General features: G+C 40.9%; 1 pseudogene; it reads left to right on the top strand.

The window, feature by feature from the left end:
* The first annotated feature begins 423 nt into the window (after nt 1-423).
* On the top strand, nt 424-9,269 carry LOC113837687 (annotated as a pseudogene).
* Nucleotides 9,270-14,631: the final 5,362 nt, after the last annotated feature.

Here is a 14,631-nt window from a genome sequence, read left to right as displayed (position 1 = left end):
AAAACAAAAATAAAAGGAACTAGCCATCACTAGTCATTGATATTCCTTAATACCAATGGACTCAATTTGCCTATAAAAAGACACAGGCTAACAGACTGGATACGAAAACAGAATTCCTCCTTCTGCTGCATACATGAAACACACCTCAATTACAAAGATAGTCATTACTTCAGAGTAAAGGATTGGGAAAAGATTTTCCAATCAAATGGACCTAAGAAACAAGCTGGTGTAGCTATCCTAATATCTAACCAAATAGACTTCAAACTAAAATTAGTCAAAAGAGATAAAGAAGGGCATTTCATATTCATCACAGGAAAAGTCCATCAAAATGAAGTCTCAGTTCTGAACATCTATGCCCCAAATACAAGGTCACCATCATTTGTAAAAGATGCATTACTAAAGCTTAAATCACATATACTAATAATGGGAGACCTCAACACCCCGCTCTCAGTAATGGACAGGTCTGCCAAACTGAAGTTAAACAGAGAAATAAAGGAACAAACGGATGGTATAACTCAAATGGGCTTAACAGACATCTATAGAACTTTGCACCCAAACACAAAAGAATATACCCTTCTTCTCAGCACATCATGGACCCTTCTCTAAAATTAACCACATACTCAGTTACAAAGAAAATTTCAACTTTATCAATTTTTGATAAAAAAAATAGGAATAATCCCATGTCTCTTATCAGATCATCATGGCTTAAAGTTAGAATTCAACAACACTAATTGCAGAAAGCCCACAAACTCATGGAAATTAAACAAGGCTCAACTAAATCAACATGAGTCAAGGAAGAAATAAAGAAATTAAAGACTTCCTCAAATTCAATGAAAATGATAGCAAAACATACCCAAACTTATGTGATGCAATGAAAGCAGTGCTAAAAGGAAAGTTCACCGCACTAAATGCCTACCTAAAGAAACTGGAATAGGGGCTAGAGAGATGGCTCAGAGGTTAAGAGCACTGTCTGCTCTTCCAGAGGTCCTGATTTCGATTCCCAGCAACGACATGGTGGCTCACAACCATCCATTATGAGATCTGGTGCCCTCTTCTGGTGTGCAGATATACATGGAAGCAGAATGTTGTATACATAATAAATAAATAAAATCTTTACAAGAAAAAAAGAAACTGGAATAATCCCACACTAACAAATTAACAGAACAACTGAAAGCTCTAGAACAAAAAGAAGCAAACCCACTCAGGAGAAGTAGCCAGCAAGAAATAATCAAATTGAGAGGTGAAATCAACAAAATAGAAACAAAGAAAACAATACAAAGAATCAATGAGACAAAGAGTTGGTTCTTTGTGAAAAACAAAATAGACAAACCTTTATCCAAACTAAACAAAAGGCAGAGAGAGAATATCCAAATTAACAAAATCAGAATTGAAAAGGGGGACATAACAACGGACACTAAGGAAATCCAGAAAATCATCAGGTCATACTTCAAAAACCCGTACTCCACAAAATTGGAAAATTTAAAGGAAATGAACAATTCTCTGGATAAGTACCACATACCAAAATTAAATCAAGATCAGATAAACAAATTAAATAGACCTATAGTCACTAATGAAAAAGAAACAGTCATCAAAAGTCTCCCAAATATCAAAGGCCTGGGGCCAGATGGTTACAGCACAGAATTGTACCAGAATTTCAAAGAAGAGCAATCCTCAGATTGTTCCACACAATAGAAACAGAAGGAACATTGCCAAACTCTTTTTATGAGGCTATAGTTACCCTGATACCCAAACCACACAAAAACAAAACTAAAAAAGGGAATTACAGAACAATCTCCCTCATGAACATTGATGCAAAAATACACAATCAAATACTGGTAACCTAAATCCAAGAACACATCAGAAAAATCATCCACCATGACCAAGTAGGCTACATCCCAGAGATGGCAGGGATGGTTCAACACACAAAAAGCTGTCAATGTAATCCACCATTTAAAACAAACTGAAAAAGAAAAGCCACATGATTATCTCATTAGATGCTAAAAAGCCTGTGACAAAATCCAACACCCCTTCATGTTAAAGGTCTTGGAGAGATCAGAGATACAAGGAATGTTCCTAAACATAATAAAGGCAGTATAGAGTAAGCCAATAGCCAACATCAAATCAAATGGAGAGAAACTCAAAGCAATCCCACTGAAATCAGGAACAAGACAAGGCTGTCTACTCTCTCCATATCTATTCAGTATAGTACTTGAAGTTCAAGCTAGAGCAATAAGACAACAAAAGGAGATCAAGGGGATACAAATTGAAAAAGAAGAAGTCAAAATCTTGCTACTTGCTGATGATATAATAGTATACATAAGTGACCCCAAAAATTCTATCAGGGAGCTCCTCCTACAACTGATAAATACCTCCAGTAATGTAGCAAGAAACAAGATTAACTAAAAAAAAAAACAAAACCAGTAGACCTCCTATATAAATGGGCTGAGAAAGAAATCAGAGAAACATCGTCCTTTACAATAGCCACAAACAACAAAATATCTTGGGATAATGCTAACCAAACAAGTGAAAGACTTGTATGACAAGAACTTTAAGTCTTTAAAGAAAGAAATTGAAGAAGATATCAGAAAATAGGAAGCTCTCCCCTGATAGGATTAACATAGTAAAAATGGCAATCTTGCCAAAAACAATCTACAGATTCAATGCAATCCCCCATCAAAATCCCAGCACAATTCTTCACAGAACTTGAAAGAACAATACTCTACTTCATATGGCAAAACAAAAAACCCAGGATAGCCAAAACAACTTGGTACAATAAAGGACATGCATGGATCTGCCTAGGAAGGGGAAGAAGACAAGATCTCCTGAGTAAATGGAAGTGTGGGGGCTAGGAGAGATGGTGAAGGGGAGAGGAGAGGGTTTATATTGATTCAGTAAAATACCATGGCCAAAAGCAACTTGGGATGAAAAGACTTGATTTCATTTACAACTCCACATGAAAGGAAGTCAGGGCAGGAACTTGAGGCACGAACTGACAGAGAAGCCATGGAAGAACGCTGCTTACTGACTTGCTCAACCTGCTTTTTTTTCCAGGACCACCAGTCTAAAGGTGGCACTGCCTACGGTGAGCCAGGCCCTCCCACATCAATCATCAATCAAGAAAATGCTCCACAGCTTTTCCATGGGCCAATCTTGTGAGGACATTTTCTCAATTGAGGTTCCCACTTCCAAAATAACTTGTGTGTCAAGTTAACATAAAACTAACCATCGGAGCACCCTTGCTTTGATCTTGATCTTAAAGATGATTTTTTAATTTTTCCCCACTTAGTATCATGTTGGCTCTATATATCAGCCTTTTTATTTTGAGATATGTTCCTTCTATTCATGTTTTCTTCCAGGCTTTTATCATTAAGGAATGTTGACCTTTGCCAAAAGCCTCTTCTTAATCTCTTAAAGTGACCACAGGATGTCTGAAATTAAGTCTAATTACACACTGGTTTATAATTATTAATTTGCATATGTAGAAACAACCTTCCATTCCTGAAATGAAACCAACTTGGTCATGGTCTTCTTAATGTGTTCCTGAATACAATTTTCAAGAATTGTATTGAGCATTCTGTGTCTGTTCATCAGTGAAATTGGTGTATGACTTTCTTTGATGTTCTTGTAACCCTGTCTGGTCTTGGCATTGGGATAATACTGTCTTTTTTTTTTTTTTTTTTGGTTTTTTGAGACAGGGTTCTCTGTGGCTTTGGAAGCTGTCCTGGAACTAGCTCTTGTAGACCAGGCTGGTCTCGAACTCACAGAGATCCGCCTGCCTCTGCCTCCCAAGTGCTGGGATTAAAGGCGTGCGCCACCACCGCCCGGCAATACTGTCTTCATAAGTGCTCTGTCCCTTTCTGTCTTGTGGACTAGTGTGTGTATGCTAGTGTTACCTCTTTCATAAAAGTTTGGAAGATGCTAGGCTTTTACTACTCTCTTGATGTCATTGCTTGTCCTGAGCCTGTTTGTTTATTTTTTGCCAAGTTGTATGTGTCTGGGCATTTTTAAAGTATTCCACAAAGTCTCTCTATATTTCATTGGAATTTACTGTAACTTTTCCCTTTCTATCCCCAGGTTTTTTTTTTCTTTGCTAAACAAACTCCATAGTTCTTTTATTTTTTTTCCTTTTTTTTATTTGGAGAATACTTTATTAGTTTTTGTAATCAAACCCACGTAGATAAGACCTTACATATTTAATACAGTGCATTAACCCTGTACAAATGGGAAAAAATTAAGTTCAACATTTCTAGACTAACATGGCTATTAATTTCTGTACAATGCCAACTCAACGCGGTAAACTGGGATACTTTTTCCAAAGTTGACAGCACAGCTAAAGTTTCCAAAAATTCAAATTGTATATGTATATATATTTATATTTATATTTATATTTATATTTATATTTATATAAAAAGACCAATAATAGCAGTATGTTATGCATCAATAGCAGCAACAGCTTTTCCAGGTTCTGCAGTCATTTGAACAAAATTGTAGAGACATCCAGCACACTCCATTTAAAAAATAAAAACAAAAAAAATCCCAGAAAATAGCACAGTTCTGTTACTCTTGTGGTACCTGGCACCATTTTTTTTAAATTAGCTTCTCAATCATCATCTGGAAGGAAACCATTCTGAGCAACATCATTAAAAACAGCTCTGATAAAGCACTGTCACTACTATGTATCATAAAGCAGGTTCGCATATGAGTGAGTACATATCATGTTTGTCTTTTTGTGATTGGGTTACCTCACTCAGAATGGTTTCTTCAAGTTCCATTCATTTTCCTGCAAATTTCAAGATTCCATTGTTTTTTGTTTTTTGTTTTCTGCTGAGTAGTACCCCATTGTGTAAATGTACCACATTTTCTCTATCCATTCTTCAGTTGAGGGACATCTAGGCTGCTTCCAGTTTCTGGCTATTACAAATAATGCTGCTATGAACATAACTGAACAGATGTCCCTGTTGTATGAATGTGCTTCTTTGGGTATATGCCTAAGAGTGGAATGAATTGCTGGATCTTGTGGTAGACTCATTCCTATTTATCCCCCCAATTTTATTGAGTTTTCTCTCTCTTTCCTTTAGTCTGAGGTCTGCTTGGCTTAGAGGTTGTCAATCTTATTTATCTTTTAAAACAACCAACTTTGTATTTGATAGGTTCTATGAATTGTTGCTTTACTCTCGGTTTTATTAATTTCCATGTTGGTCTTTATTGTTTCCTGCTACCTAGTGCTTTGGGGGCTTGGATTGTCCTTGTTTTTCTAAGGCCTGACGTGTACCACTGGGTTATTTTAGATCTAATTTTTCAATGTAGGATCTCATGGCTACAGATTTCCTCTTACAACTGCCATTACTTAAAAGGGTGGGAGTGCATTGGTCCCACAAGACGGCTCATCAGATAAAGCACTCGTCACTCAAGCCTGGTGAGCTGAGTTCAGTCCCTAGAATGTGAAGATGCAAAGAGAGAGCAACCTCCAGAACCCTGTGACCTCCACATGAGTGCTGTGTGTGTCATGTGTGCACTCTCCACATATACATCATACATACACATACATCATAATAAATAAAATAATTTTTAGAAACAACTGTCTTAAATGTATCCTGAGCTTCTGGTAAGTTGTGTTTCATTTTCTTTTGACTCTAAGAAGTTATTTATCTCCTCTCTGATTTCAATGGCATACTCCTTATTCAAGAGTACATTGTTCAGTCTCCAAGTGTCTGTAATTTCTCTTGCTATCAATTTCTAGTTTTATTGCACTATGACCCAAAAAGATAAAAAGAAATTCCTTTGAATCTGTTGTATTTTCTAAGGCTTATATTAAAGCCTATAATGTGATCGATTTTAGAGAGATGGTCCCATAAGCCACTGAGAAGAATACATACATTTCTTTTGGGTGGAATAGTCTGTAGCTCTTTGTTAGGTTCATTTTAATTCTGCTGCTTCTTTGTTGCAGTATGGGTGACATCTCAAAATGAAAGTGGAATATAGGAGTCATCCACTATTTTTTTTATCAGGAGCTCTTAGACTTTTTACGTCCATTACTGCCTGTTTATAAAACTTGGAACCACAATATCCAGTGCATAGATATTTAGAATTGTTGTATATTCTTGGATATCATAAAAAGCTATTGCAGCTTGTTTCTGGCTTCCATTCACTTGATAGATTGACTTCAGCTATCAATATGTGTCTATATCATCAAAACATGTTTCTTGAGCTGGGCATTGGTGGTGCACGACTTTAATCCCAGCACTCATGAGGCAGAGGCAGGCAATACACCAATGCACATAAAATAAAAATAAATAAATTTTAATATGATTTACCATAAAAGTGGGAATAGCAAATGAGCAAGATAGATGAAGAAGGCAGAAGAAGGTAAAAATAGAGAAGAAACAAGGTTAAATAAGCTTAAAGACAAAGAAAATTAGTTGGGAGAGGGGTGAATATGGTAAAAATACAATGTATAAAATTCTTAAATAACTACTAAAAGTATTATTTTAAAAAAACAAACAAAAAGAACAGGAGTGAAAAATGTTAGGGAGTAAAGGGAAAGCAGCAAGAGACAAGAAAAAATAATGGGGCTGCAGAGATGGCTCCTGGAATCAGTTCCCATGGTGGCTCTCAACCCTCTGTAACTCCAGTTCCTCTTCTGACTTCTGCAGTCACCAGGCATACATACTGTGAACACACATACATGCAGGGCAAAATACTCATCCATATAAAATAAAAATAAATCATTTTGAAAAAAGAAATATTAGAAAAGTTATTTCATAATGAGAAATTTGAAAAAATGGGTAAATGTGAAAAGGAGAATTAAAAAACCAAAACAACAAAACATAAGTTCTTAGCTGGGTATGATGGCATATACCTGTAATAACAACACTTGGGGTGTTGAAGACCAGATTCAGTCACATAGTAATTCAAGGCCAGCCTGGGCAACGTGATGAGATTGTTTTCTTAAGGTGGTTTTAAGCAAACAAGAACAAAAGCCCAATAAAATAAAGTCACACTACAACTAAATATATGATAAAGAGAGCATAAAATAAGTATATATGTTTTGGAAAATAATAGAGCAAAAAAGAAGAAGAAGAAATATTAACCAGTAGTGAAGAAATGCATAAATAAAATCATATGTACGTGTGAAGGTGAATAAAAACATATTTTAAGACTTTTTGTGTACAGATGCTTTCCCTGTATGTGTGTGTGCAGAAAATGTTTATGCCTGGTGCCTACAGAGGCCAGAATAGGGCATTGGATCCTCTGGAACTGGAGTTACATGATATACCACAGGGGTGTTAGAGACTGAACCTGGGTCCTCTGCAAAAGCATCAAGTTCTATTAATTGCTGAGCTGATCTCTCCAGACCCTAAAGACATATTTTTAATCCCACAACACAAAAGTACTTCTGACAGTATAATAAAAATAAAACCAGAGACACAAGGGACAGAAAAAGGATGGTGAAATGTTGAAACAGCTTCCTTTTGGATGCTCAAAAATTGGAAGCTGACAGTTCCATGCATATATATACATCATATACATGTATGAAAACATCTCAGAGGAGAAGACTCAATTGAGGAATTGCCTACTTCAAACTAACCTCAGGAGGTGTCAGTGAGGGATGATCTTGATTGTTAATTAATGCAGAAGGGCCAAGCCCATTGTAGGTGGCACCATCCCTAGGCAAGTAGTCCTGAGCCAAATAAGAAAGCAAGTCAAGCATCAGCTTCTGAATGAGCCACAGAGCCAGCCAGCCAGCAACAGCCACTTTAAGTCCCTGTTTAAGTCCCTGCCCTGACCCTCCATGACAGATTGTGACCTGGAAGTGTAAGACAAACCAATGCTTTCTTCCCTGTGTGACTTTTGGTCATTTTATCACAACAATAGAATGAAACTAGAACACAAGTCTGTGTCATACATTCCACAGATTTACCTTTAGTAATTGTGTAGGGTAGAGTTACTGTCCTGGGCAGGACCAGCAAGAAAGCACACAAATTTCACTTCATTATCACCACACCCACAATTATAGACAAAGACTCCAGATTTGCTCAAAAGTACCTTATTGGGGGAGGTTAATATTCAACTTTTAACATTTTCCATTGCATATTAAGACTCAAACAAACTATTCCTGAAACTGACCTTGATGAATCCAGAGGTCCAGGCCCAGGTTTTCTGTAAACATGGTTTCTTTCCTCTCTAAATTAATGGAGCCACTTGCTAAGATGCAAATAAATATGCTGTGTGAGGAAGGCAGCTGGAACCCTGTTTGGCTATGGCTTCTACAACAAAACTCTCACCTAGAATTCTTTGATTTCTACTCTGCTGGGCAGCCTTCAGAAGCTCCCAGATTACCCGCCCCTACACTGAGATAATAATTCAAGGTAAGGGTGGCTTTGGGGGCAGGTATGGGGAGCCCCCAGGAGCCAGTGGGGTTGTCCCTGGGAACCTGGGGGAGGTGGTGAAGGTGTAACCCTTCTAGAAGACCAGCAGCACTTCACAAAGCTACAGTATGTGGGCAGCAAGGGTTCATAAGCTCTGCTTATGACCATGTGCACCAGACTCCAATAGCCATCAAGAGATCAGCCCTTCAAGCATTAGAAGGGCACACAATGATGGAGATTCAGATCTCATTGCAACCCCACCATGAAAGCATCTTAGGCATCAGAGACACTCTTCAGGCACCCACCGTGAAAGCCATCAGGGATGTTTACATCATGCAGGACACAATAGAGACAAACCTGTACAAACTGCTCAAGAGCTAGCAGATACGCAATGGCCACATCTGCTACTTCATCTACCAGATCCTGCAGGGTCTCTAGGACATACACACATTCAGCCAAAGTGTTCGACAGGAACCTGAAGCCCTCCCACATCATGACTGCAACCTTAAGATCAATAATGTTGGCCTGGCCTAAATTGCTGACCCGTGAGTATGATTGCATTGGCTTTCTGATGGTGTTTGTCTACATCCTAGCACTCAGTCCCCAAAGATCATACTTAATTCCAAGGGCTACACCAAGTCCAAGGGCTACATCAGCATCTGGCCTGAGGGCAGCATTCTGGCCCATCTTCCCTGGAACGCATTATCTGGACCAATTCAACCACATTCTATGAATCCTGGGGTTCCCTATTCCAGAATGACATAAACAGCGAGTGCCAGGATAGGCTCCAAAGCTACACAGAGAAATCCTGTCTCGGAAAAAAAAAAATAGTCTCGAGTCCTAATTTTTGAAGCTCCATCCATGTTGCCAAGAATTTATTTATATATTTATCTTACCTGATCTGGCATGCACATTGGGATGATCCTCCTCGATTTTTTTGTCCACTCCAAAATTGTCTGGATTCCTGGTGGAGCCATGTGTCTACAGTGTGCGCATGCACAGGATCTGCTGGCTGTCCCAGTTGGCTGACACTTTACAAGGTCAAATCTTCCCTTCAGACTGTGATAGCTGTTGTGGAATATTAATTTAACATGTTACATTCCTTTATGCTGTGGAATATTTGTTTAATGATGCAAAGATGTGTTGCATTCTTTTATGTTGTATTTATTTAACTCTGTGAAGCTGTGTTAAGTTGCCTGTCTAAAACACCTGATTGGTCTAATAAAGAGCTGAACTGACCCTAGCTAAGCAAGAGAGGGATAGGCAAGACTGCTAGGCAGAGAGATTAAATAGAAGGAGAAAGAGAGGGAGGAGCAAGAAAAGGAGAAGGGAGAGGAGGACACCAGCGTTCAGCCACCCAGCCACAGAGCCAGCTATAGAGTAAGAAGGGAAGAAAGGTATATAGAATAGAGAAAGCTAAAAGCACAGAGGCAAAAGGTAGACGGGATAATTTAAGTTAGAAAAGCTGGTTAGAAACAAGCTAAGGCCAGGCATTCATAAATAAGAGTAAGTCTCCATGTATTTATTTGGGAGCTGGGTGGTGGGCCCCCAAATATCAAAGGGAAAAAAAACTACAGATACCTCTATGGCCAAGGAGCTATTTCATAGGGTCATACTCCTCACTGGATGCAGAACTCCCTCCCACTCCTAATTTGCCTCACAACAGTCTCCCTGTAGCCATAGTCTAGGATGATACCGGTGATTGCTCTAAGCAGTTTGCTGAAAGCAGTAATTTATAGACATTGCTTTTGTATACCACAAAAGAAAGATCCAAAGCAAAGGCCAGTTGTCCCTGTGAGGGGTTCCTTACCTTCTGCCACTCAGCAGCCCAGAAGGTCCAAGCCAGCAGTTCTCAACCTGTGGATCATGACCCCTCTGGGGGTCAAAAGGATCATTTCACAGGAATTTTCTAAGACCGGAAAACACAGATATTTACCTTATGAATCATAACAGTAGCAACGTTACAGTTATGAAGTAGCAACAAAATAATTTTATGGTTGGGAGTCACCACAGCATGAGGAACTGTCTTAAAGGGTTGCAGCATTAGGAACGTTGAGAACCACTGGTCTAAGAGAAGCCTTTAAAGGGAGACAGGGGTGGTAACAAGAGTGGGAACCTGGCAAAGTCACAGTTGGCTACAGACCCTTATGATCATCCCATTATGTGTTATTTTCAGAACAAATGGTTGAGCATGTGGGGCCCTAGCCAGAGCAAGGAACACAACTGGCATCTGGATCCAGATGCATCTAGTTCATAGAAGAGTTCATCGAAGTGTGTAGGTGATGTATAGCAGAGACAGGCTTTCCCTGCTGAGACAAACATCATGGGCAAAACAGACCAGAGCAAAGACCCAAGACTGTCCTCTCCATCCCCGGGGCTGCTCAGCCCAGCAGATCTAGCTGTCTTGGGAAACAGCAAATCCTCATCATCTGCAATGGTACCCAAAAGAAAAATTTCTCCAGGAAATCCCTGGAAATTCATTTGTGCCAGGACATTCTGCCAAAGGAGGCACTGTCTCCCAGGAAAAGAATAATTTCCCAGTTCAGATAACTTACAACCAAGTCTCCAGACACGTGTTTTCTGGCTCCGTTCATCTTGTCTGCAGATTGTAACACTGCTACAGACAAAACAGACGCTCGGTTTTTCTCTCCTCGCTTCTGGCCCAAACTATAAATAAACTCATTTCCTTCTACCAATTCCTGTCTCCCGGTTTTTTGGTAAGACAAACAACGAACTTCAGATTCTGCTAGTAACCCTGTGCAGTGATGTGAAAGTGGGAAAGAAATTCAGTAGCTGGCTTCAAAAACCATCCTTCTAATTGGCTCTCATGACCTTTTCCCCCTTGGAAGTGCACAAATGATTCAACTATTCTGTGATTTCAGCAAAGCTGTTCACCTCATGGCATCAGGGAAACAAGAGGAGCTTGTGGCTTTGGTTCTGAAATGTTATCCATGGAGCAAGTGCAAACACAGAATTCTAAAACTCGCTCTTCTCTTTCTAGTGGGCATGGCTTTTTTGTTATTGTTGTGGGGTCTTTTGCCAAGTTGTTTTCCATTTGGAGGTTTCTTTATTTGGTTGGTTGGGTTGTTTTGCCTTTTGAGACAGGCTGGCTTCAAACTCACTTTCCTAGTTAGCTTCAGCTGTCAACATGTCACAGCTGAGAATTATCTGAGAGTGTCTCCTTTGATCATATTGGCACGTCTGTGATGCATTTTCTTAATTGCTAGTTGATTTAGAAGGGCCCAGTGTACTGGAGGCAGTGTCAGCTCCGGGCAGATAGGCCTGGGCTATATAAAAAAAAGCTAGCTAAGCAAGCCAGTGGGAGAAAGCCAATAAGCAATGTTCCCTATGGTTTATGTTCCAGTTCCTGCTTGAGCTCCTGCCTCGACTTCCCTCAATGATGTACTGTGTGATCTGGAACTGTACCAAAAGAACCATTTCCTCCTCAAGTTGCTTTTGGCAACAGAAAGCAAACTAAAGCAGTCATAATCCTGCTGCCTCATCCTTGCAGGTGCTGAGCTGACAGGTGTGTGGGTCCACCACACGTGGTGCTTTGGAGGTGACTCTTGCCTTCAGATATAAACACAAAATGGTTCTTTGCAGTTAGCCTCGCACAAGGCTAGATAGCATCTTGATTATTGCTGCTTTTCCAAGTGCACAAAGCCCAAGACAAAGTTTAGCCTTGCCAGGGCAAACTATGCAGCACCTTATTGGCCACAATAAGGCTCTTTGTTCGTTTTCAGAAAAACAATAGGAAGGCTTTGAGGGTTTGAATATGTGACAACTGTGGTAAGGTCACTTGACCTCAGACGGTCTGCTGTATGCTTCCATTTGTCTAACTCCCTGCTCGCCGAGATTCCTGCCTCAATCTTCACTGAACATTGAAATCCAGGTTCACTATTGCTACAAGGTCTGTGCCTGACTGGATGGCCATTGAGGACCTCAGGGTGCCTCTCTTAGGCTTCTTGCCTACTTTCAGCCCCTGTGTCTCAGCTGTTCTCCTATCCTCTGTAGCAGAGTCTCTACCTAGGGCCTGCCCCATGAAAATAAGTGTTGAAAGTCCAAGGATACAAACCAGCCCAAAGGGGCCAGAGAGTCAACAGGGAAATATGCAGGATGTAAAAGACCAGGAGATGTGGGGACCATGGCCAACGTCTATGCAGACCTGCTCAGTGTGGCAGTCACTATTGAGTAGACCTGATTCTGAGCATTGCCAAGCAGGCAACTTGCCCAGTGTTACCTGATCCTACTATTTTCAGGGTTCTGAGTTTTCACGTGTGGGAAACCAATGCAAACTGTTTGAAAGCACTGTAGGTCACACACAGTGTGAATGCTGGATTGAGCCTTCCAGGCCCCACTTGGTAGCTTCTACTCTCATTCCAAGGAGACCTGCCTCTCTTTGCTTACTCTCCATCCCACTTGCCAAAGTCGCTCGGAGTACCTGTTTCAATACCTAGGCCCAACAAGGAATTAGCCCGCAATTCTACTGTATTATAAGAAAATCATCTGTTGATCACCTACTGAACACTGCTCAGCTTTAGTAGCCACGTTTATATGTGTAACCAGCCTCATTCAGAGACCAGATCCATCTGGGTCTCCCACAAAGTAAACATTCTCATGTCCTTATAAACAGGGGCTCCTTCTGCACCCCTGGTGTTGACTCTACTTACAAAGACTGAGAAATAAGGCATTTCCAAACTGAAGGAGCATGGGGCTCCTCTTCTTTGCATTTCTTCAGGAGCAGTGAGCAAGAGACAGCATAAATGGGGGTATGTTCAAAATGTATTCAAGAGGGGCACATTCTTAGTGGAGAACACCAAGACACAGAGTGGCTGTGTCATGTCCCAGGGAGTTTAACAGAACCAGGAACAATGTTTGAAGGAGCCTGGGTGGTAGCTTTATTTCCATGTCAGGCAGCAAAGAAAAGCAATTTCTTTTCAGAGCTAGAGAGGACCCCAGTGGCAGAGCATTTGCTTAGCATGTACAACATATTAGGTTCCATCCTTAACACCATGGGGAGAAAACAGGATAGTTCCACAACAAACTCCAGAAAAGAGCCAAAAGACGAATTACAGAACATATATACAGAACACACATTCAGAAACAAACTCATGCCTGAATGAAAATTAAATGATAAAAAGGAAAGACATGAGTGCTCCTAAGTATGGTGGAGAAGAGGGCTTATTATAGATATGAGGGAGAGCATAGTCCGAGGCAGGGACATCTGAGACAGCCCACACTGAACATGGCCAGACCGAGCTGGGCCATGTGAGGAGAGAGAGAGGAGCTGCCAACCAAGAGGGGCAGCCTGGACCACGAGACTGGTCAAAAGAGTAAAGGGTAGACCAAAAGGGAAAAAGGGACCAGTGACACACAATGGCGGGATTATATAAGAAAGGGCAGATGGGGGAAGGCAGCCCAGCCCAATGTCTGGGCTGGAGAGCTCATGATAGGGTATAGATAGGTATGCTAGCCAGAAGGGCCCTGTGACAGGTAGAGACTGAGGGATCCAGGGAGAACCTGGTGGCCAGCGTCTGCTTTGATAGGTTAATGGACACCTCAGTTTGCCTGGTTTGAGACCTAACAATGGCAGTGTATCACGTGTGCCCTGACCACACCTATAAACTCCAGCTAGCCTCAGCCAGTGAACCCTACCCTTCCCCTCCTGCATTTTCAATACATGCATTGATATTTCAGCATAAAACTTATTTCTGCTCAACATTAATAGCACCAGAGGAACTTTTAACCCAGAATTACACCTCTTTCCAAAGGAGTTTAACACTGGACCCCAGCAAAGGCCCCAGGCTCTGAGAGCATGTGAAAAGCCTCGGGGGCTGCCTAGGGGGATTAACGGAAATAATCTTTCCAGGATAGTGGCTTTTGTGGGCCCCAGGACTGGTCTCCATGCCCGGAACAAGTTCATCAAGCCGGTTGAGTCAGTGTGACTCAGGGAAGCAGGTAAATTGTAGCCAGCCTTCCTTTTGCTCTTAGAGGCCAAGCAGGATGCATCTTCAGTGTGACTCCCAAGGCCTCGGCATTTCCTGAATGCAAATTCACTGTGCTTGCAGCCTGAATAAAAGCACAGGGCCCCTGGCATGAGCAGTTTGAGAAATCGCTTCAGAAGCCCCATTCCTCCCCAACAGCAAACCCTGCCTCCCCAGCCTGAGCTCCCTGTCTCCACCATTACTCATTCCTGCCCACCCTGGGAAAGCTCCCTGTTGAAATGTAAATACATCGTCCAATTAACACCTATTAACACATC

This window comes from Cricetulus griseus, chromosome X (assembly GCF_003668045.3).
Source record: "Cricetulus griseus strain 17A/GY chromosome X, alternate assembly CriGri-PICRH-1.0, whole genome shotgun sequence".
Lineage (NCBI taxonomy): Eukaryota > Metazoa > Chordata > Mammalia > Rodentia > Cricetidae > Cricetulus > Cricetulus griseus.
This window is presented reverse-complemented; position numbering and strand designations above follow the sequence as displayed.